Source organism: Chlorocebus sabaeus, chromosome 26 (assembly GCF_047675955.1).
Source record: "Chlorocebus sabaeus isolate Y175 chromosome 26, mChlSab1.0.hap1, whole genome shotgun sequence".
NCBI lineage: Eukaryota > Metazoa > Chordata > Mammalia > Primates > Cercopithecidae > Chlorocebus > Chlorocebus sabaeus.
The window spans coordinates 12641067-12664391 of record NC_132929.1 but is presented as its reverse complement, the minus strand read 5'-3'; the positions used below and the strand labels follow the sequence as shown (position 1 = coordinate 12664391).

Sequence of the window (23325 nt, the reverse complement as noted above, 5' to 3'; positions counted from 1 at the left end):
AATTGTTAAACTGTCTAAGTGTTGCACCATTTCACCTCCCCACTAGCAATGTATGAAAATTTCCATTTTTCCATATTCTCCCCAAATCTTGATATTGTCAATCTTTAAAACTTTGGCTATTCTAATGGGTGTGTATATTTTGTGGTTTTTATTTGCATTTTTCCTAATGACTAATAATGTCGAACACCTTTTCTTGTACTTATTGGGCATTTGTACATATTATTTTGTGAAGTACCTGTTCAAATCATTTGCGCAGCTTCTAAAACTAGAGAGCTTGTCTTCTTACAACTCTTGAGTTGTAAGAGTTTTTAAAATATATATCCTGGATACAAATCTTTGTCATATATGTTGTGTAAATATTTTCTCCTAGGCTGTGGTTTGCCTTTTCATTTTATTAGTGGTGTGTTTCAAAGAACAGAAGGTTTTCATTTCACTGAAGTCCAATTTATCATTTCTCTGTCATGACACATGCTTTTTGTGGTTTATCTAAGAAATCTTTGTCAAGCTCAAATAACCTTTTTGTCTTATTTAAAAAATAATTTCATAAATTTATCTTTCATGTTTAGGCTCTGATCCATTTTGAGTTAATTTTTGCATGTGGTGTGAGGTAGGGGGTCTAGATTTCCTTCTCCTTATAAATGTATAGTTGTTCCAGCATTGTATTTTGAAATGCCTATGTTTTCTGCATTGAATCGCCTCAGCATATTTGTCAAAAATCAGTTGGCATTTACATCTAGGTCTATTTCTGGACTCTCTAGTCTGTTCTATTGATCTATGTGTCTATTTAGCACACTGCCTTGATTCCTGAAGCTCTATACTAAGTCTTGAAGTGAGGTAGATTAGTCCTTCGATTTCATTTTTCTTTTTCAAGATTGTCTTGGTTTATTCTAGGTCCATTGCATTTCAATATTAATTTCAGAATTAACCCATCAACTTCTAGAAAAATAAAACACTGCTGGTATTTTGCTTAAGGTTGCATTGAGTCTATTGACCAATTTGTTGAGAACTGACATCTTAACAACATTAAGTCTTCTGATTCATGAATCTGATATTACTTATTTCAGCCTTCTTTGTTTTTCTCAGTAGGAATTAACATATTTAAAAACAGTTTTTGTTAAAATTTATTTCTCAAAGATGAACCACAATTCTTCCTTTTGTGACTTGGGTCTTGTTATACCCTGAGCAGGACAATGTATGGACTATTGAAAACAAAGGCAGAATCAAGAAAAATCAAATCATTCTGATATTGGTCATAAATAATTTCTCTTCCTTCTTCCAGGCAATAATACTGTTCATAGAATAAAATTGGATTCTTTTACAATGCAGATGCAATTGACTTACAGAGATTACTTTTTCTTTTACAGTCAGAAAAAATGACGACAATACACAGACACGAAAAGAAATAACTATAGGTCTCTAAATTTTAACATTATAGATATGAATTTAGTTGATATGAAGATATCTAACTTCCATTTGAATGATGTATGGCATGAATGCATCCTTAAATCACCTATTTAGAAGACAAGTGTTATTTTCAGGTTTTCACTTTTCTTCCTTGGCTATGTCATGGGCCTAAGGCCACATGACAACAACTGAAGACTGCATATACTGACTGTATGCTGAGTTTATATACTGGTGGTGGATTATAGATTGAGATTTTAGATTGAGAGTTTAGAGAGCAGAGTATAGATTATAGATTAAGCTTAGATGTAGGTTGTAGATTATAGTAGAATTACCCTGGATGTTTTACTGTTGGCCTAACTTAGATTTGCTTAGCTTTCATGACTTCGTGAACTTCAGGAAAAAGTGTACTCTACAATTCCCTTATCCACAGTTTTCAAATCCAAAAAGCTCTGAAAACCTCCAATTTTTAGAAATAACTAATTTGGTTGTAAAACTTGATCTGACCTCAACTCATTTAGTGCCCAAACCTAACTAAACTGGTATGAGGCTATTTTTGGTCTTTTCTATCATTAGTAAAAATATTTTTAAAATTCACTGCAGAAATATTTATACATTTGATTACGGGATGTTGTTGCACACACTGCTGGGATGTTACAAATGGTATGTGCATCATATTACCTTTCTAGACTCTGAAAAATTCTAAATTCTGAAATGCATGTGGGCCCAAAGGTATTAGGCAAGTGATTTTTGACTTGTATATCTGATTTCTTATATATCCTGAAGTCATGCAGTCAAGCTGTGGTGAATTTGCAGAGTTTAATTTTGTTGTTATATCTGATTTATAAGCAGTCATAAAAATGATAAGGTAGAAGTCTTTCATTTTTGGCAGCCCCAGATTTCATTCCCCCTTTTTAACAGCAGCTGGCTCCTTTTGGGGCATGGCTTCTTCCCTATTGAGAGCTAACTCAGATGTCTCCTCACAATATAGTAGCTGAAGAAGATAGAATTTCCTGTTTCCTGCGTCAGTGCTGTCAAGAGTTGGGCACATGTGATCCAAGCTTGGCTATTCAGATGAGCAGTCTTGCCACCTTGATTCTTGGATAAACAACCCGATGACCGAGTGAAAGACTAGACATCACACAACTCAGCTGCAAGTGCTGCCCAGTATGTTCCTGGATCTTAGCCTTCTCGACTTAGTGTCTTCAACCTTCCCTTGCTCTCACTACCTGTAAGTGTGACCTTATTTGGAAATAAGGTCTTTGCAGAAAATCAAATTAAGATAAGGTTATACTGAATTAGAGTGGATGTGTAATCCAGTATGACTGGAATCCTTATAAGAAGAGAAGAAACACACAAATACCCAGTGAGAATGACATGTGACTACAGAGGCAGTGATTGGGGTGATCTATCTACAAGCCAAGGAAGGATAAGGATTGCTGGGAAACACCAGAAGCTGGGAGAGGCAAGGAAGGACTGTGAGATAATAAATTTCTATTATTTTAAGCAACCTAGTTCATGGTATTTTGTTACCGCAGTCCTTGGAAATCAATGCGCTATCAATAAATTCTGTTTGGGGTAAGTCAACCAGTTTGTTTTCCTTGTTTGCCACTAGGGATTCAAATATGCTAAGTAAAAATCTACATACTTTTATGTGATTCATGGATGTTATACATTATTTTACAATTCTAAACAGGAATATATTTAGATGAAAAATTAAATGTTCCTACCTGGAAAACAAGTACCAAAGCTCAGAGACAGAGACAGAGAGAAGAAAACAGTTCAGAAATTCAGATACAAAACTACAGAGCAACTGAAATCCTGAAGGTTTCCAAAATAAAATATTATGTTGCTCATAGCAACAAATTAGTGAATAGCCAATCAGGGCTTGCCTTTAAAATATATTAAAATAGCCTGTCCTTTACATAAGAGAAACTCTTCTTTATGTTATGATTGCTTTCCAGGATATATTACATTATGATAAACGATTATCTACATTGTTTTGACAATCAGGGAATTTATGAATGAGAAACCGATTTGCCTGCAGTGATGAATTGAATTGTAAAAAAGGCATTAGCAATGATGATACTTTTAAAAATTTGTTTAAGAATTGTGTTACAGTTTTGCTTTCTTTTTAATCAGGAGAAGGGTGGGGGGGGGGGGGAAAGGCAGCCAAAAGGCATTTATTTTGTAGTAACAAGCATCTGACAGCTCTCATTAGAATAATTCACTCGCAAATCCGAAGGTACAGGCTGGTTTGTTTTTGCTCTATCACACTTATGTGACCTCTCAGCTGCAGTATTGAGATCTCCTACTCATGTTTTTAACCTTGTGCATGGGGCAGTGTCACAAACTGTTGCTGCTATTTGTTCTCAGGTTTCTTAGGGTGAGAAAAAGGATGATTTTCACCAGTTTTAGGAGGGTATGTAGCAACTGGGACCCTGGGCTTAAAGATCTGCATGTTAGGCATGAAGTGCCTCCTGGATTTGTAGGAAATAAATCTCAAGCTGAAACAGAAATTATGACTACTTTTCTCCATTTATGCCTTAAAAAAATCCAAAATAGAACACAATAAAAACCCAAGAAGTTAGATTACCTGTTGAGGAAAAAAGAAAGTGTCAAAGTTGAAGTACTACTAACAGACATGGTAAGATTATTTATACCAAGATTTCTTTAAAATTCTGTTAAGGCTTGCAATTGCAACTGCGCCATGATTAGGTGTTGCTTGGGGAGGTTAGCTGGCTGCCTGCCAAACAACCTCACAGTCTGGCATTCGTCTTGATGAATTTAAAGTACAGCCTTTTCAGATTTGCAGGCTCTGAAATTGACGTATTCAGCATCCCGAGACTCACATGTACCAAGCTCACACGAGCCTGATATGTAAATCAGAACGCTGAAATAAAATATACCATAAGAAACCTTTCTCACCAGCAAAGGAAAATCTAAATGAGAATCTAAATTGTAATGAGGAATAGGCTTGATATGTACGGAACCAGAACATGGGAGATTAGTCATATGATTCAAATTTCAATGGCCAGACGCATTCACCTCCAGTAGCAGAGACCTACCAGTGGGACCTGATGGGCTGGCTCCGAGAACTTGGCCTTGTAGCTCTTGGCTGTGCTGGTTACCCACTGCCAGCTGCTTTACTTCTGACTCAGTACCCTCCAACTTCCAGTGTGACTCTTCATAAAGGCCATTTCCTTCTCTAGATGTTTTAATGTCATTAGTAAAGTATCTGGGTTTGACATATGTCATCACCCTAATCTTTAACCTAGGATAAATCTTTCAGTCATGTTGGAATGCTTTATTTACCTACAAATCAACTTTCCATCATGTAATATTTAAATGTCTCTGAACTTAATAAATTCTGGTTTGGAGGAAACCTTACTTTTGCCCTGTATATTATCTACAGGCACTAAGATCCTGAAAATGTCTTTTCCTCTTCACATTACACACGAGGAAACCAGACTGTGAACATAGTATGAGTTACTTGAGAATTAAAGGTAAGTCAGTGATGCATACCTGGTTCATGTAGTTAATTAGTGAATGTTGGTTGAGTGAATGAGTGTGAGTGTGAATGATGAGTATGGCTGACATGTTTTGAATTTGACTTGAAATGGAATAGCAGAGTGCATTGATGCAGAGATTTTCCTGCTCATCACTTTTGATAATCAAAAATACTTTTATAATTAAATAAAATATTAGCTGGGCACAGTGGCTCATGCCTGTAATCCCAGCACTTTGGGAGGCCGAGGTGGGCAGATCATGAGGTCAGGAGATCAAGACCATCCTGGCTAACATGGTGAAACTCCGTCTCTACTAAAAACACAAAAAATTAGCTGGGCGTGGTGGCGGGCACCTGTAGTCCCAGCTACTTGGGAAGCTTGAGGCAGGAGAATGGCGTGAACCCGCGAGGCGGAGCTTGCAGTGAGCCAAGATCGTGCCACTGCACTCCAGCCTGGGTGACAGAGCGAGACACCGTCTTAAGAAAAAAAAAAAAAAAGAAACAAAAATCTTTACTAATGAGTAACCTTTCAAGTTTCTATTTTGCCAAACATATTCAGTTCACAGTGAAGAAGTGGCAATGACCTGATTTTGCCATTTCGTTTTAATAATTTAGATTGTTTTCTTTTTCTAAGGTAATTTAGGCACAAATAGTAAGATGCTGCCCCTGAAAAAAATTGTCAGTAATTACAAGATCACATTCTATCCTGCTATTTTCCTCAGGGCAAGAAACTCCTGTCCTTACTGGAGAACTAGCTTAGTGGTCTCCCTATGGTATTAGTCTATCAATGGATATATGTATTGAGTGTCTTTTATGTATAGGGTGTTGTGCTAATTGCAGTGGTGTAGTTATTATTACGCATGTTCTTCACCTTCGGACATATTAGTTAAAAAGCCAGTATCTACATAAGAAAAGATAGTTATCATCACAAAGCAAACAAAAGAGGTGGAAGAAACATTAAAGACCATAAGCATTTATACAAAACCACTCACCAGAATTGGAGAGGTTGGGGAATTCTTCAGGGGCTTTATGAAAACTTTATTTTCTTCTCATCGTACCTCAACTTTCTCTTGTTCACACACAAAAAAAGTGTTTAAGTATTTTATGTTCAAAGATATTCTATCAGGCTGGGTGCAGTGGCTCTGCCTGTAATCCCAGCACTTTGGGAGGCCAAGGCAGGTGGATCACGAGGTCAGGAGTTCAAGACAAGCCTGGCCAAGATGGTGAAACCCCGTCTCTACTAAAAATACAAAAATTAGCTGGGCGTGGTGGTGGGTGCTTGTAATCCCAGCTACTTGGGACGCTGAGGCAGAGAATTGCTTGAACCCGGGAGGCAGAGGTTGCAGAAAGCTGCGATCACGCCACTGCACTCCAGCCTGGGCAACAGAGCGAGACTCCATCTCAAAAAAAAAGAAAAAAAATTTATATGTTCTTGGATTATGTAATATATCCTGAACTTTCAAGCCAAATATAATGGCAAGGCCAACTTCTTTCACTACACCCTCTTCTTAGGTCTTTATATATGAACGACTTCCAGGATCATATATCCAGGACAGTCCCCCTTCCCTGGGGCCTCCAGACTTACTATTTGACTATCAGTTTGACACCTGCACTTGGTTGTATGGCAGTAGGCATCTCAAACTTACTATATCCAACACAGAACTCTAGATTTCTACTCTACCTGTTCTTCACCACTGTCACAAGCCCCAGGTCTTCCTCAGCTCTGTGAATGGAACCACCATCTAACCACACGATCAAGTAAAAAACCTAGAAGTCATTCTTGAGTGCTGTTTTCTTCTCACTTTTCCTCCTCCTTGCCTCCCTCGATCTATCCTAAAGTCCTCCAGGTTCTACCTCCAAAATACATTCTATATCTATCCACTTTTACTAACCTAGGCCAAGCTACCATCGTTTCCTGCCGGATCTCTCTTTTTATTCTTTTAACCTGATTTTTTTACTGTGGTAAAATATACAGACAATCCCCAATTTATGAAGGTTCTACTTATGATGTTTTTACTTTGCAATGGTTCAAAAGCAATTGGCATTCAGTAGAAACCATACTTCAAGTATCCATACAGCCCTTCTGAACATTTTATTATAAGATAAGCTACGTGTTAGATGATTTTGCCCAACTGTTGGCTAATGTAAGTGTTCTGAGAATGTTTAAGGTAGGCTAGGCTAAGCTACGTTGTTCAGTAGGTTAGGTATATAAAATACATTTCAAGGTTGGGCGCAGTGGCTCATAATCCCAGAACTTTGGGAGGCCAAAGTGGGCAGATCACAAGGTCAAGAGATCGAGACCATCCTGGCCAACATGCTGAAACCCTATCTCTACTAAAAAATACAAAAATTAGCTGGGCGTGGTGGCACTGCCTGTAGTCCCAGCTACTTGGGAGGCTGAGGCAGGAGAATCACTTGAACCCGAGAGGTTGAGGTTGCAGTGAGTCAAGATTGTGCCACTGCACTCCAGTCTGGCAATGGAGTGAGACTGCATCTCAAAAAAACAAAAAATGCATTTCAACTTACTTCTTTCTTTCTTTCTTTCTTTCTTTCTTTCTTTCTTTCTTTCTTTCTTTCTTTTCTTTTTCTTTTCTTTCTTTCTCTTTCTCTCTCTCTCTCTTCTTTCTCTCTTTCTCTCTTTCTCTCCTCTTTCTCTCTTTCTCTCTTCCTCTTTCCTTCTTTCCTCCTTCCTTCCTTCCTTCCTTCCTTCCTTCCTTCCTTCCTTCCTTCCTTCCTTCCTTCCTTTCTCTCTCTCTCTCTCTCTCTCTCTCTCTCTTCTTTCTTTCTTTCTTTCTTTCTTTCTTTCTTTCTTTCTTTCTTTCTTTCTTTCTTTTCTTTCTTTCTAGATCAGCTCTGGTGCCTGCCTGGGCTCAAGTGATCCTCTCACATCAGACTTTCAAGTAGCTGAAACCACAGGTGTGTGCCACCATGCATGGTGAATTTTTTAATTTTCTGTAGAAACAGGGTCTCATCATGTTGCCCAGGCTAGTCTCAAACTCCTGGGCTCAAGCAATCCTCTGCCTTGGCTTCCCAATGTGTTGGGATTACAGGCATGAGCCACCGTGCCCAGCCTCTGTCACATCTATTGTCTTTTCTTCACCGCATTTATCACTATTTAACATTGACATGCTTATTCATTGGTTGGCTAATTTATAGTCTGTCTTCCTATTTTAGTATCTGCCACCGTAGCACTACCAGCGGATCTAATAATTCCAAAGTCAGTTGGTTTCTTATTTTTACTCTCCTGTGATGTAGTATATTAATCTTCTAAACATAATAGACATTTGCAAAATGGTATATCACACTTCAACTATAGTATACTCTCTGTGATTGTGGTGCCTAGTACATTACTGCCAGGTTGAGACTAGACATGTGAAAAGTGAGTATGTCCCTTGGAAGTACTTAAGACATAGCAGATCAATATATTTGGACGGCCATGTCAAAATCAGGGTGTAATTTGTATTAAATGAGTGTGGACACTCGTAGATGGTACCTATAGATCCTTGCTGTTATTGATCACATACTGCTGTCAGGGGAAAAAATTGTGCACACACCCTTAAACTCTGTGCATTTATTTACAAATTATTTATAACTCATTAGTGTTTACTTACAAATATTGGAAAATATTGGTAAAATTAGTAAAATATATCAAATATTAATAAAATTAAGTTTTTATTTTTTAAGATTAAGAAGCAAATACAGGTTCCAATATACTTTTTCTACATATACTCTGGGATAAATGCTCCCCACTCTTGAGTCCTGGCCTAATCACAGACCAAGAAGTATGTCAAGAGCAAAGCTCTCTTCACTGTCATTGATCAATCTTCTGTCAATATACTTTGTGGAGGTATAGATCTCGTTCAGCTGCCTATCACAACAGAATGACAGTTGTCTGCCTCTCCTTAAAATGCAGGGAGAACACTTGGTGGTCTCTGGTATGGCCTACTAGTTTTTTGTTGAGTGAAGTTATTAATGTTCTAGCCTTAATTTTCCTTCAGACCCTTCTGGTGGATATAATCTTCTGCCTTTTTTTCCTTTTCCTTTCTTTTTTTTTTTTTTTTATAATCAAAGGAGTCTTTGTGTTCCAGTATGACACTAGGCAAAGTTTTTATACAGCCCATCAGGAATTCATATATGACCTCACTGGACAATATTCAACTCATACTTCATCACATCATGTAATTTATGTGAAGAAATGTAAACAACTAAGGCTTTCAGAATAAGAATGTTTTATAGTTAGCAAAGTAGTTGAAAGAGACATATATGATAATTTTGCCCATTGTTTACGCATTTATTCTAATGAATATGATTAGTTTTATTTAATAAATAGAATTGTATAAAGTCATCTTTTCATTGAATTTAAGCATACTGTGCATATAATGTAAGTTGCTAAGGTTTGGTGAAAGTTGAGGTGTTTGGGGGTGCTTGGGATAATGAGGCTTTTGCTCAATGAATTGATTTTCCAGTTACGTTCTTTTCAAAATTAAGAGAGAAAAAATATATTCTTTACCTCAAAGCATCTGAATTATCACTCTGTGATCAGATAGTCTGAATAGTTTCCACCAAATTGAAAATTTTCTGTTTCCATGAGCTTTGTAAAAGAGTCTTCCTATTTTAAGAGGAGAGAGAGGAAAAAGCAAAGTTGTCTGTATGGGAGGCCAGGTCTATTCTCGGCTTTGTCACTAATTACTGTGTGGCCTCCTGCAGGTCACTTTATCTCTCCGGTATGATTGTTTTCTTATCTATTGAATGGACGCAGTAATTCCTGTTCTCCCTCACATTTTTAGGAAGTGCTTTAACTCTGCAGGGATATGCATGAAAATGACTATATAAGTAAAGAAATTTTGCCATAAAAGCTGTTCACATGTAAAATATTACTATACACACGAGTTTCACATTTAGAAACTGTTTTTTGTTTATTTACTGTGTTTGTTTTATCCCTTTTTGCAAATAACCTTTTTATTTTTAACAGTTTTAGATTTACAGAAAAGCTGTGAACATAGAGTTCCCATATACCCTGCATCCAGTTTCTCCTATTATCAACATTTTAGATTGGTATCTTATCCTTATTTTTAACAACTAAAATAAATATTATTCTATATGTTCAAGGACTGAAAAATAAATGTGGCATCCCCTGATTCCTTTTCTGTGATCTTAGCTTCCCACTCCCCTACCAGCCCATGGAAAACAATGTATTTGTGGTAAGATATATCAGTTATGATGTTTTTGGCTCCAGATAACACAAAGACCTGACCCAACTGGCTTAAGGAGTAAAGAAAACGTATTATCTCAGATGATGGGAGATGTGGAGGTAGGAGAGTTCTGGGATTGATGCAGCAACTCAGGGACATCAGGAGAGTCTTGGGCTTCTTCCATTTTAATTAAATTTATTTAATTAGTTAACATTTTTAGACAGCGTCTGGTGCGGTCACCCAGGTTGGAGTGCAGTGGTGCTGTGCTGGCTCACTGCAACCTCCGCCTCCGGGGTTGTTGATTCTCCCACTTCAGCCTCCTTGGTAGCTGGGGCCACAGGCGCATGCCACCATGCTCAGTTAATTTTTGTATTATTATTTTTTATTTTTATTTTTTGTAGAGACAGGGTTTCCTCCTGTTGCCCTAGTTAGTCTTGAACCCCTGAGCTCAACCAACACTCCTGCCTCAGCCTCCCAAAGTGCTGGGATTATAGGCAGGAGGCACCACACCAGGCTTCTTTCATTTTTCTGCCTTGTTCTTTTCAGTGAGTTGGCTCTTCTGCAGTCTAGTACTGCTCCTGGTTGCCAGATTGCTGTAGCAGTTCACACATTTAATCCAGAGGCTACCACAATCAGTAGAAAAGAGGTTGTTTCTCCCTTTGTGGTTCTTGATCAGCAAAGAATACCTTTCCCAGAAGCCCTCTGGAAGATTTTCTATTTGCTTTCGTCCAATTTGCATCATATACCCATGCTACATCAATTAATGGTAAGGAAAGGAGGGCACTATGTCTGGCTTATAGTAATTGTGACATGTCCCTTGGGGCTGGGATTGGTATTCTTTTCCTTTGAGAAAACACATGGCTATCTAAGGGACAGGGAATACCTAAACAAAAGTGACCTTTAGATAGAAAGAAAGTGTAGCAGTGGTGATGAGTGGCTGCTGGGTAAGCATTAACAAAAGCAACTTCAACAGATATTATTAAACTTGCATAATAATGGTGAGTGGAAGAAATTTAAATAATAAGATAACTAATGCACATATTTGCATATTATGGGCCAGGTATTATTCTAAGAAAGTGGATTCTGTAATATCATCAAGGTATTTTCTAACTTACTTTAAAGTAATGTAGATTTGGAATTCTGAACGGTTCTTTGGGGCCATTAAAATTTGCAAAGCTGCCTATTTTACAGATCGAGACAATATATGCTGAATAAATATTTGTTGAACTGTACTGAATAACTTTTTTTTCTGAAACTTTAAAGCAAGATATATATTTTGCTTCTTCTGCTTGTCTTGAATACAGTTTACTCTTTTACATTTTGGCCCTTAGACCATTTTGCCTTTATTGTTTAATGTATTGAATATACATATTTCAAGTAGAGTTAGTATGAATAAATTAATATAGTTAACATGTTATATATAATGAATTGCATTAAAAAAGCTTAACTTATAACTGTCAGAACATTACTAAAATGTGAAGAATTCATTTGAAACTATTAATCATCTATTTTAAAAATTTTACATCTGTTTGATTTTTTGGTGTTTTACTGAGGTATAATTTACAACGACTCCACTCATTTTTGGTGCACAGTGTTCTATGATTTTAACACTTTTATAAAGTGTGCGACCACCAGAATTAAGAGGGAGAAAATTTACAACAGCTTAAAAAGTTCTCAAATACTTCTTTGTAGTCAATTTCTTCCACTCCACCACATCTCCAAACCCTGGCAATTATTACTTTGATTTCTGTTCCTACAGTTTTTCCTTTTCCAGAATATTGTATAAATGGAGTCATATAGTATATAGCCTTTTGAATCTGGCTACTTTTACTCAGTGTAAGTCTTTTGAGGTTTATCCATGTTGGGGTATGCATCTATAGTTGGTTCTTTTTCATAACTGAGTTGTGTCCAGTCATATGTATGTACCACAGTTTGTGTATTCATTCATAAGGTGGTGGACATTTGGTTTGTTTCCAGTTTTTGGCATTTGTGAATAACACTGCTATAAATACTCGTGAAGAGGTTTTTGTGAGTATATTTGTCTTTATCTTGGGTAAATGTCTAGGGGAATTGCTGAGTTATAAGGTAACTGTGTATTTAATTTTATAAGAAAATGCCAAGTTGTTTAACCAAGTAGCTATACCATTTCGCATTCCTACTAGCTATGTATGAGAGTTCCAGTTGCTCCACATCTTCCCTCAACATTTGGTAATGTCAATGTTTAATATAAGCTATTCTAAGAGGTATGTACTGGTATCACACTGATTTTCATGTGTATTTCACTAATGACTAATGATGCTGAGTATCTTTTTAGACACTTACACAACACATCTCTTCATTGGTGAAATGACTAATCAGAGCTTTTGCCCATTATTTTTTTTTACTGGGTTTTTTGTTTTCTTATTACTGAGTATTCAGAGTTTTTAATTATTCTAGATATAAGTTTCTATTTTCTTTTTTTTTTGAGATGGAGTCTTGCTCTGTTGCCCAGGCTGGAGTGCAGTGGCACAATCTCGGCTCACTGCAAGCTCTGCCTCCTGGGTTCACAGCATTCTTCCACCTCAGCCTCCCAAGTAGCTGGGACTACAGGCACCTGCCAACACGCCTGGCTAATTTTTTTGTATTTTTAGTAGAGATGGGGTTTCACCGTGTTAGCCAGGATGGTCTTGATCTCCTGACCTTGTGATCTGCCCGTCTCGGCCTCCCAAAGTGCTGGGATTACAGGCGTGAGCCACCGCGCCCGGCCCAAGTTTCTATTTTTAAGATTCAAATTTGTATGTTCTAGGTTAGGGGAAATAAAAACATTTTATATTATGATTTCTTGAAGATTGCTTACATGCAGCTTAAGCTAAAATGCCTTTCTAAAACTCAAAAGGCTATGATAATTTAAAAAAAATTTTTTCTCTAATATCCTGAAAAAAATGTTAAGCAACAATAACATTAAGGCTTTCTAAAATACTACAATTATGAGCTGTTGATATTCATAATATTTATTTCTGTCCTGAAGGTTTGCAGCATGATTACTACTTATCATAGAAAATTAAGCTGTAGAACAATGTTCATTAAGTTTTCCTTATGGCTCATTATAACATTGTTATAATGCCAGATGAACCTCACCCCAACCCCCATCCCCTAAAAAAACAAGAGTTATCAATGAGCCAATGGGATAATGTCATATTAATTAAATAGAATATTAAGTCAATACTCTGGTTTTTCTGTTATACAATATTCGGAAACTTTATTAGTTGAGATAGGCCAGGCTGATGCTATGGTAATAATTTCCAAATCTCAATGCTTAACACATAAAGGTTTATTTCTTGCTGTTTTTAAAAGGACTCCTGTAGCATGGTGGTGGTGGTATGTAGGTTGCTCTATTTAGTTTCTCTGTGCTCCAGGATGATGGAGATTTCCACTTCTAGAACTTTGGTTGAGTGTTACAGCAAGGGAAAAGAAAGAATGAAGAATCCTGCAGTGTTTCTCATTGTCTCCCAGACACATACAGGTCTCATCCACTCACATTTCATGAGCCAGAATCTGTAATGTGGCCCCAAGAGGGCTGGAAAGTGTGTAGTCTCTTGTACATTCTGGAAGTTGAGGAGAACTGAATATTGGTGAGCACTAACAATGTTTACCACATTTTCTAAAATAGCGTAAAAGATAAATTATAATAACACTATGTAAATTAGAGGAACATTTTGAGATAGTTTTACTACTTACTGGCTAGGAAATCTTGGACAAGCTACCTAACCTCTCTGAACTTCAATGACCCCACCTGGAAAAGGGGTAGTAGCAATAGCTAACACTTATCAAGTGTTTATAAGGTGTCAGGTTCTGTTATGAATACTCTACCTATATTAAATGCATTAATCTTTATAATTCACACACAAGAGGTACTTATTATCTCCATTGTTACATATGAGACAATTGGGGCACAAGGACACAAAGCAACTAGCGTCACCCAGACAGCATGTGAGAGCTGGATCTGTGATTGAAGCCCAGGTATCTGGTGCCAGTGCTCCTCGACTCCATGACTAGGCTTTACCTCTTCTTTGATAGCTAATCACACCCATTTGAATGAGATGTGTATTAAGTATTTAACTTGCCATTGCAACATTTTAGATGTGCTGGCAAAATAGAAAGCTGGCTAACATATTCAACTGAATGATTCAGTGAACACAGTGTTCTTTTATGGAGGTGGGGAGTAGGGAGGGAAAAGGAAAGGGTTATCCCAAAATTATTGTATATGTGGCCAAGGGTTTCTGTCCACAGTTCTCTATGGGTGCCTTTTACTCTCTCTAACTCATTTTAAGATTCTGACCTCAATACTAATAATGATGCCTTTGAAGACTTCAGTTCTGACACAGACACTTGACAGATTTTCACAGAATCCTACTATAGACTGCATTTGATGAGGATGCTCCATAATAAATTACTTGGGTCCCTCTTCTCTCCAAGGGAAGTTAACTTCCATCACAGCACTCTTAAGAGTTTCAGATTTCACAGAAATCAGTGTTTCTGGATATGTCTGAGCAATCAGTGACTTTGTTAGACATTTCAACTGGATCTCTCCCATCATGCAGTATAAGAAATTATACCAAGGGCTCTATTCTAGAAAGCCATGAGATTCCCTTGTCAGTAGGAAATGCTTTTGGGTGCGAGTAACAGAATACCTAATAAATAATAATCGAAACAAGAAGAGTTTCTTTTTCTCACATAGCAAAGAGACTGAGGGTTGGCAATGCTGACATGGGCTCAGTGGCTCTAGTGGTTTCTTATCCTTTTCCTCAGTGTCTTGACGGCCACTGCAGCTATAACCATCCCATCCTTACATGAAAAGGAAGGGGATTACAGTAAAGGGAAGAAAAGCTTTCTATGAAACTTCACAAGAGGTGTCACAGTCACAACGGGATCACATGCTCGTCATTGACCCAGTTCACCTGTGCTGTGAAGATGCTGAGCATTTTCCTCCAAACTCCTGATTAAAATGCATTCTGCTAGACAGGATAAAGGAGTATATGTGCATATGTATGTGTGTAAATGGTTTGTGTAGACAATAAATTGTAGATGAAATATTGTGTAGACACACATCCTTTCTCGTAGGCATCGGGAATAGATAACTCCCTAACTGGGTTTTCATCATGAGGGCCTATTAGCTGCTCTGGAACTGACCTGAGCCCTCGGAAAGTGGCAATATTGACTTCCAACTCTAGAAGACGAGGGCCAATCAGGCTGTCTCTGTGAGCCTCCAATTTCAGCACATGGGAGGTTATGGTTCCCACAGCAGTCAAGAAGCCGTTCCTCAGCACATCTCCTCATCACATCTCCAAGAATGAATGAACTGATTATTTTGGCAACTCTGTAATTCGACTTCACTGCATTGTAAACCCAGATCAATTTTAGGTAATAATCAGATCAAGCCATTTCAGGACAGTTGTGTCAAGCTTAATGTTTTTAACAAGATAGGGTGCCAGGTTGAATCTGATGCAAATTAATTTAAAATTTTCAAATTCAGTTAACAAAAGAGTCTGGATTATCTTTATACCACAAAGTCTACCATGCTAAATGGGTCCATTGCAAAGTTATTCTTGAGGACTGTAACTTTTGTTCTGCTGAACTTTTATTATTTGTGAGTTAAAAAAGGTAATTTTTTTTCCTCTCTAATTCCCCCTTTCATAATTTATGCAACACATTTGCAATACAAGGAGCTATTGAGGGCACCGCATTGAGGACAATGTTACAGCGCACACCACCAGTTTTCTTTCAGATGTTCTCATCCACCCATTGAGGTTGGAAGTTTGGAGAGTGCATCTGAAAAGCCTACCAATATGCCTCAACTTGGTATCCCTGTCTTTTCGTGTCCTATGAGATATTACTAACAAACTATGAAAAGACAGTCTCTGAGTGCTGAATATAGGTTGGTTCAGGCAATTTACTTACAAAAAAAAAATTAATTTTTTTTTTTTGAGATAGAGTCTTGCTCTGTTGCCCAGGCTGGAGTGCAATGACGCGATCTTGGCTTGCTGCAACCTCTGCCTCCCGGCTTCAAGTGATTCTCATGCCTCAGCCTCCCAAGTAGCTGGGACTACAGGCGCATACCACTACACCCAGCTAATTTTTTTATTTTTAGTAGAGATGCTGTTTCACCACATTGGCCAGGCTGGTCTCGAACTCCTGAACTCAAGTGATCTGCCCACCTCAGCCTCCCAAAGTGCTGGGATTATAGGCGTCAGCCAGGGTGTCCAGTTGCAGTTTGTACTACAATTTAATATTTGTGATTGGTGAAAACACATTTTAATGTTTATTTTAAAAATATTTTTTAATTTTTCAGATAGCATATATTACGGAGGGAGAAATCATTCTCTTCAGTGTAAGTATTCTTTCAAGTTTTTTTTTTTTAATGTTGTAAAGTAAATAAATAAGCAACTTCTACAAAAAGCAAAACAACATTAGTTAAGTTCTCTGTAAGCAACAAAAGACCACTTATCTAACTGGCAGCTTAGTTAACTGGAACTTAGATGGGAAGCTCAGTTCATTGTTTGCAGAATGTTCTGAAGCTCCCAGGTGAGAGAAGCCACATTTTTCCATACCTGGCACTTTTGTAACAGTGTTTTCAGCTGCCTAGGAGAGCTGATTCGGCATCTGCCTCCAACATCACTGGCCTGTTTTGGGAGAGGAGCATCAGCACTTGGTTCAATTGTTTAGAAATTATACAGCTTGCCTGTGACCTAAGGAGGATTACGTTTAGGAGTGGGGCACTTTCGAAAATCATGTCTCTTAAAAAGCCACCCCAAAAAGTGTCACAGTCATCAATCAGAGGAAGAATCCAGGAACAAACTAGTGATTTCCCCAAATTCCTTTTGCTTTGCCTTTTTGTTTTTTCAAAGATCAAATTCAAATAGCATTTTATGCTTTCTTTCACTGAAAGGAATGGCCTGAAGAAGGTATTTCACAACTAAGAATTAACAATGGCCTGAAGGTATTTCTTCAATCCTCTTAAAGAAAGCTTTTATATTATGACAAACCTGTGCACCTTTAGGGGGCTCATCTTGTGCACGGTGGATTTGAGCCGTCAGTCAGATGTGAAAGTCCTGGCTGATCCTGTGCTGTGCTGCTGCTGAAGCTGTATTTATGGCAAAGGCTTCGCTCACTATCAAAAGAAACATGGGCTCACTGTCTCTGAGCTTCTCCTCCAAGCAGAGGAATGTTAAACCAGACATCAGTCTGCGAAAACAATCAACCAAACATATGCCCACTCTCAAAGAAGGATCTTGTTCTGCCTGTCTCTTAGGTTTTGGAAAATGGCTTTTCCTAAATGAGCTTTAGAAAAGCAATAATAAGCCAAGCTGCACACCTTATAGTGATTTTTATATTAACACAGAAAACACAAATTTGTAATGCTGTGTATCATTCAAGTAGAATCTTCAATGGGTGTAGTAATATAATTATAATTATATAACACACAATACAACTATAATATAGGATACTAGTTTTATTAGAGCTATGCTTTATGATGTATTAGGCACTAATCTTATTTAACCCTCATAATAGTCCTGTGTGATGGGCATAATTTCAATTTTACAAATGAAGAAACTGAAACTTTTAGAGAGTTTGATTATATCTAAGCGCAGAGGTGGGGATTCCAGACTATTGTCAAAGCTTGTGTCTTAGCCAGTAGGCTCTACTGCCTACAGTTCTAGAATACTATATACCGGTCATTCTCGTTGATGATCAGTAGATGTTCATGAATTACTGTTGGTTTAAATATTACCTTATGCTTACAGGAAGAGAAGATGGTAAACATAACATCTGTGGGGTTTTTTTTTTTTTTTTTCCAGTGGAAGAAAAGTCAATATATAAATTGACCAAAGGAAAAAACTGTCTTCAGTCCTTCCAAATTCATTCTTAGTGGCACATCCTTAGGCTCATGGCAATGTATAGAAAATGACTGTCATTAAACGTTAAGGATTTTAGGATAGTAAAGTACTAATAAAATGAAAACTATTTCTGTCAAAATGCCCAGCTGATTTCCACCATAGAGATCTGGGCAGGACCAAAACAGTAAGGTTCAGAATGTACATTAAAAATATACCAGGACCCTTTACTTTGTAAATAGTCAATATAACTTACGGGATTAGAAATTCCTTGGAATAAAATATTAACCCTATGAAGGAAAGGACAGTGGACAGGAAGTTAGGTGGTGCAGATTCTGGTCCTGCGTCCTATTAGATAGCTACGTGGCCTTGGACAAGTCACCTACCCTCTCCAGATTTCAATGTTCCCATCTGTAAACCGAAGCCTCTGGTGCCTTTCAATCATTCAAATTCTGAGTCGATGAGGCGGATCCTTTGGAGCGGGCACCGGATATCCCTTTCCCAGAGTGCTCTGCGCCGTGAAGAAGCGACTTCCGGGTTCTGGGGGCATTTTGTGTTGGTTAGAGCTGGAGTAACAAGATGGCATCGTCGGCGGAGTGACAGGACCGGAGCCGGCAGCAGTGGTGGCAGCGGTACCGCGCCCCAGCTCACCGCTCCCCTTTTCCAGCCCCGACGTCGCCGCGAAAGCGAGGCAGCAGCGGCTGCCCAGAAATAGGTGGCCCAGCCCTGTCTGAACCGCTAGAAGCCCTTCACAAACTGCGGCCTGGCAAACCACCAGCCGAAAAACAAACAAAAAAAATGTGACTGAGCAGCAGGCACCAGGTTCCCTTCGCCGGCATCTGGGCCCTGGACGCCAGGAAAGGCCTCCTTGTTCCGCTTCCTGCCGCCTTCCACGGTAGGCTTGGCCCAGCCTCCATCTTCGTCTCTCAGGACGGCTAGCAGCAGCGGCTCCAAGGCAGGATTCATTGTCGGAAGGAAATGCAAACTGGTATGGGATGTCGGTTCTGGCTCCTTCGGAGACATCTATCTGGCGATCAGTATTACTAACGGTGAAGAAGTGGCAGTGAAGCTAGAATCTCACAATGCCAGGCATCCCCAGTTGCTGTACGAGAGCAGGCTCTATAAGATTCTTCAAGGTGAGGTTGGCATCCGCCACATAACGGTGGTATGGTCAGGAAAAAGACTATAATGTACTAGTCATGGATTTTCTGGGACCTAGCCTCGAAGGCCAATTTCTGTTCAAGAAGGTTCACAATGAAAACTGTACTTATATTAGCTGACCAGATGATCAGTAGAATTGAACATGTGCATAAAAAGAATTTTATACACAGAGCCATTAAACCAGATAACTTCCTAATGGGTATTGGGCGTCACTGTAGTAAGTTATTCCTTATTGATTTTGGTTTGGCCAAAAAGTACAGAGACAACAGGACAAGGCAACACAGGCCATACAGAGAAGATAAAAACCTCACTGGCACTGCCTTATATGCTACCATCAGTGCACATCTTGGTATTGAGCAGAGTCACCAGGATGACAAGGAATCATTAGGATATGTTTTGATGTATTTTAATAGAACCAGCCTGCCATGGCGAGGGCTAAAGGCTGCAACAAAGAAACAAAAATATGAAAAGATTAATGAAAAGATGTCCACTCCTGCTGAAGTTTTACGTAAGGGGTTTCCTGCAGAATTTGCCATGTACTTAAACTATTGTCGTGGGCTACACTTTGAGAAAGCCCCAGATTGCATGTATCTGAGGCAGCTACTCTTCATTCTTTTCAGGACCCTGAGCCATCAATATGACTACACATTTGACTGGACAATGTTAAAGCAGAAAGCAGCCCAGCAGACAGGCTCTTCTACTGGGCAGGGGCAGCAGGACCAAACCCCAACAGGTAAGCAACCTGACAAAACCAAGAGTAACATGAAAGGTTTCTAAGCATGAATTGAGGAACAGAGAAGCAGAGCAGATGATTCAGAGCAGCATTTGTTTCTCCCCAAATCTAGAAATTTTAGTTCATATGTACACTAGCCAGTGATCATGGACAACCATTTACTTGGTATAAAGAACTTAACTTTACTATAAACTGACTCTGGGCAGCATTGGTGATGCTGTATCCTGAGTCGTAGCCACTGTAATTGTGAATATTAACAGATAGTGAAACACGGTGACTGGTTTTCTAGTGCATTTTTTTCAAGTGAAAAAGTTAACTAAATGGTTGACACACACAAATTGGTGGAGAAATTATGCATATGCCGATTTTTTTTTGGTTAGAACCTTTTGTTTTGAACTATACTGCTTTGAGATCTCATCTCAGAAGAACGTCATGAACAGTCTTCAGCCACTTGTGATGGTTGTAAATGCTCACAATTGTGCATTCTTAGGGCTTTTCCATCTCTCGGGTTTGCAGGTTGTTCACGTAAAACGTTGTTAAAATTGTTGGCTTCTTGTTTGCAAACCAGCTGATAGGGTAGCAACCAAAGATTCCAGTGTTTGAGCTCATGAAAGACTCTGCCTGCTTACTTGTGCTAGAAATAATAGCATCTAAAGTGAAGACTTAAGAAAAACTTAGTGACTACTAGATTATACTTAGGACTCTTCATTAACTTTATAATGTTCTTAGTATTTTTTTAAAAAAGCTTGTCACAGAAATTTAGTTAACATCTTACAGCTGAACATATATGTATGTTGCTTAGATAAATATAATCACTGTAAACATCTATATGATTAGGGATCTTGTTTTTATTTTGAAGTGGGAGCTTTTTTGTTTATAAGTTTATTAAAAACTAAAAACTTTCTGTAAGAAAATCAGTTTTTTTAAACAAAAAAATGCCTTGCTGACTCACTATTAAATAACATCTCCCGATTTTTTGATAAAATTCTGAGTCTATGAGTCAAACTCATCTTTGCTAATGGCTTGAAGATCCAATTAGCCTTTCAGGGAATTGTCAAGAAATAAACTGAAAATGTAATTAAATTCTCACATGAGTTTCTCGGCTCATTCTATGCCCCCATTTTGCCATTTTTAACTCCTTTGTCATTGGGAAATATTTTCAAGGATAGTGGGGAAACAAGTAAGATGAAAGTAATTTACCAAAAGACTGAGTTTTACATCATTATGCAATGTGCTCATGGCCACTTTGCCATCTTTCATTGTTTTGCTTTTCTATCATCCTCTGTTAGGTTGCATTGCTATTTTTTCATTTATTGAAAAATTTGGTTTTTAAAAATTGTAACTGAAACCAAGATGGATTCTTCTATTCAAATTAGTACAAAATATAATACTTTTAGATTTTTACCTAATTTTCCATGTGCAATGATTGTTATTATTTTAGCTGCCAGAATTAATGAACTGATACAATTAAAAGGTTTTGGCAAAAGTATTTATGGCTTAATGGTAAGTATATTAACAAAATTGTCTTACCATGTAAAGCATACAGTTCTTCTCTGTCCTTGAAAATATTTTAACACTTCTTTTTGGAAACATATTTTCAAACCACTATTATATACAATCACTACCTTATAAAAATGCACTGCACTAAGCAGAAAATTGATACCCAGATGATATAAAGGCCATGAAAGATAAAGGAGGCAGAGTGTGTAACTGACCTTGAATCCCTAGCCTGGTTTGAGTGGGAGAAAAAAAAAAAAACCCACCCCCAACCCCACAAAAAAGAAAGAAAACAAATCTCCAAAGCTAGAAATGTGTGAAATTTGCTAATATAATTTTTGAATTTCAAGATCTTTATGCAGGGCCAAAATATACAGGCCTAATGTTTTTCATCGATAATATAATTGAACTTGTAGACATTTACTGAAAATAATAATTATCTGTGCCCATCTAGTGTTTATCTTGAGGCTTAAAATCATATTTGTATGATTTTGATGACATATTTAGCTTATCTGTATTACTAGACAGACCTTAGCCATGGACAGACACTTTGCTTGATGTTATAGAACTATCAGAACAAGTTATTGCTTGTTTTATTACTTAGGCCGATGAACAGGTATGAATTCTGTTTCAAATGCTTAGAATTTATTTATACTTGCACTGAACATGAATGGCCCAGAGCAGGAATGGAAAATATGTGGCATCCATGTGATCACTGCCTACTCCAAAAACTAGATCAAAGCCTTAGCTGCGGAGCTGAACTTGGCCTTGGAAATGCTTAATAGCAGTGAACGCAGCCACCATAAGCAAATAGAAAGCTACTTGCAGTCCATAGTCTAGGGTTAAAATATCTTATTAAAAACCTCATAGATTTCCGTCTTTCCTTAATGTGATTTGCTTTTCTAAAATTTCCAAATATTTTGTGTTGTTTTCATTTTGAGGAAGTAATGATTTATTTTTCTTCAAGAAAAGAATCTTTTGTTGCATTAAAAAAATTCCCCACAGCACCTCACATACTTCTAATACACATTAGGGACTCAATAAATATCTGTGTCTTAAATAGTTTTAATGCTGGAAATATAAGACAGAATTATCACCTGGAACCAAAGACCTAGTCTTAGTGGTATCTGCACTCTGGGTCTGTTCTCTCCAGCAGCTCATGGAAGGAATCACACAGTAAAGAGCCCCAACAAATTAAGTCCTGGGAAACTGGCAGAATAAGAAGAAATGTGGAAGTTCCAGTTCTTTTGTGCTATAGGTTTCCAAATTATGAGGAAATATGCCAAATGCCTTTGGCTTTCAAATAATAATATACTCTGAATTAATGACTAACAAGGAAACACCCACTGAGCGGTTCATGGGCAGTATCTCTCCAAAGGTCAGATCCTATTGGCAAATGACCAAATAACCCTTCTCTCTTGAGCCGGCCAACCACTTCTATGGCCAGGAAGCACTTTGCCATCAACTTAGCATTATAAAAGGGAGCAATTAAAAGTATCATTTGCAGTTAATCTAATAACTCCATTGAATATTCCAAAATCTGTGTGAAACACAGTTGATCTGGGACCCTGCAGTGATTTGAAGAAAAAAGAATTTTTTTAATGGAAATATAAAGATAAGCCATTTCTTTTTAAAGAGAAATAAAGATTTTTAATATTCTCATTTAGCAACATAGTGCATAAACAATAATGTATTAAGATTAACTTTAAGGCAAATGCAACAAAAAGTTTACGTATATTCCCCCCTTAAAACTAAGTGTGCATACTAAAACACTCTTGTTGATGAATTTGATTCATTTCACATTTTGGGGAGTTTCTAAATTAATTAATTCTTTAACATTGACACATGATGATTTTCTCTGATTTTGGTAAATACACTCATTTTTCAGATGAAGAAAATGAGAAAGTTAAAGGTTCCAATTATTTGCTAATGCAAGTGAGTGGTAACATTTAAAAAACTCTG

The 23325-nt window shown here is 37.7% G+C and overlaps 1 pseudogene; it reads left to right on the top strand.

Moving 5' to 3' along the window:
- The first annotated feature begins 19171 nt into the window (after positions 1-19171).
- LOC140710440 (casein kinase I pseudogene) lies at positions 19172-21873 on the top strand (annotated as a pseudogene).
- Positions 21874-23325: the final 1452 nt, after the last annotated feature.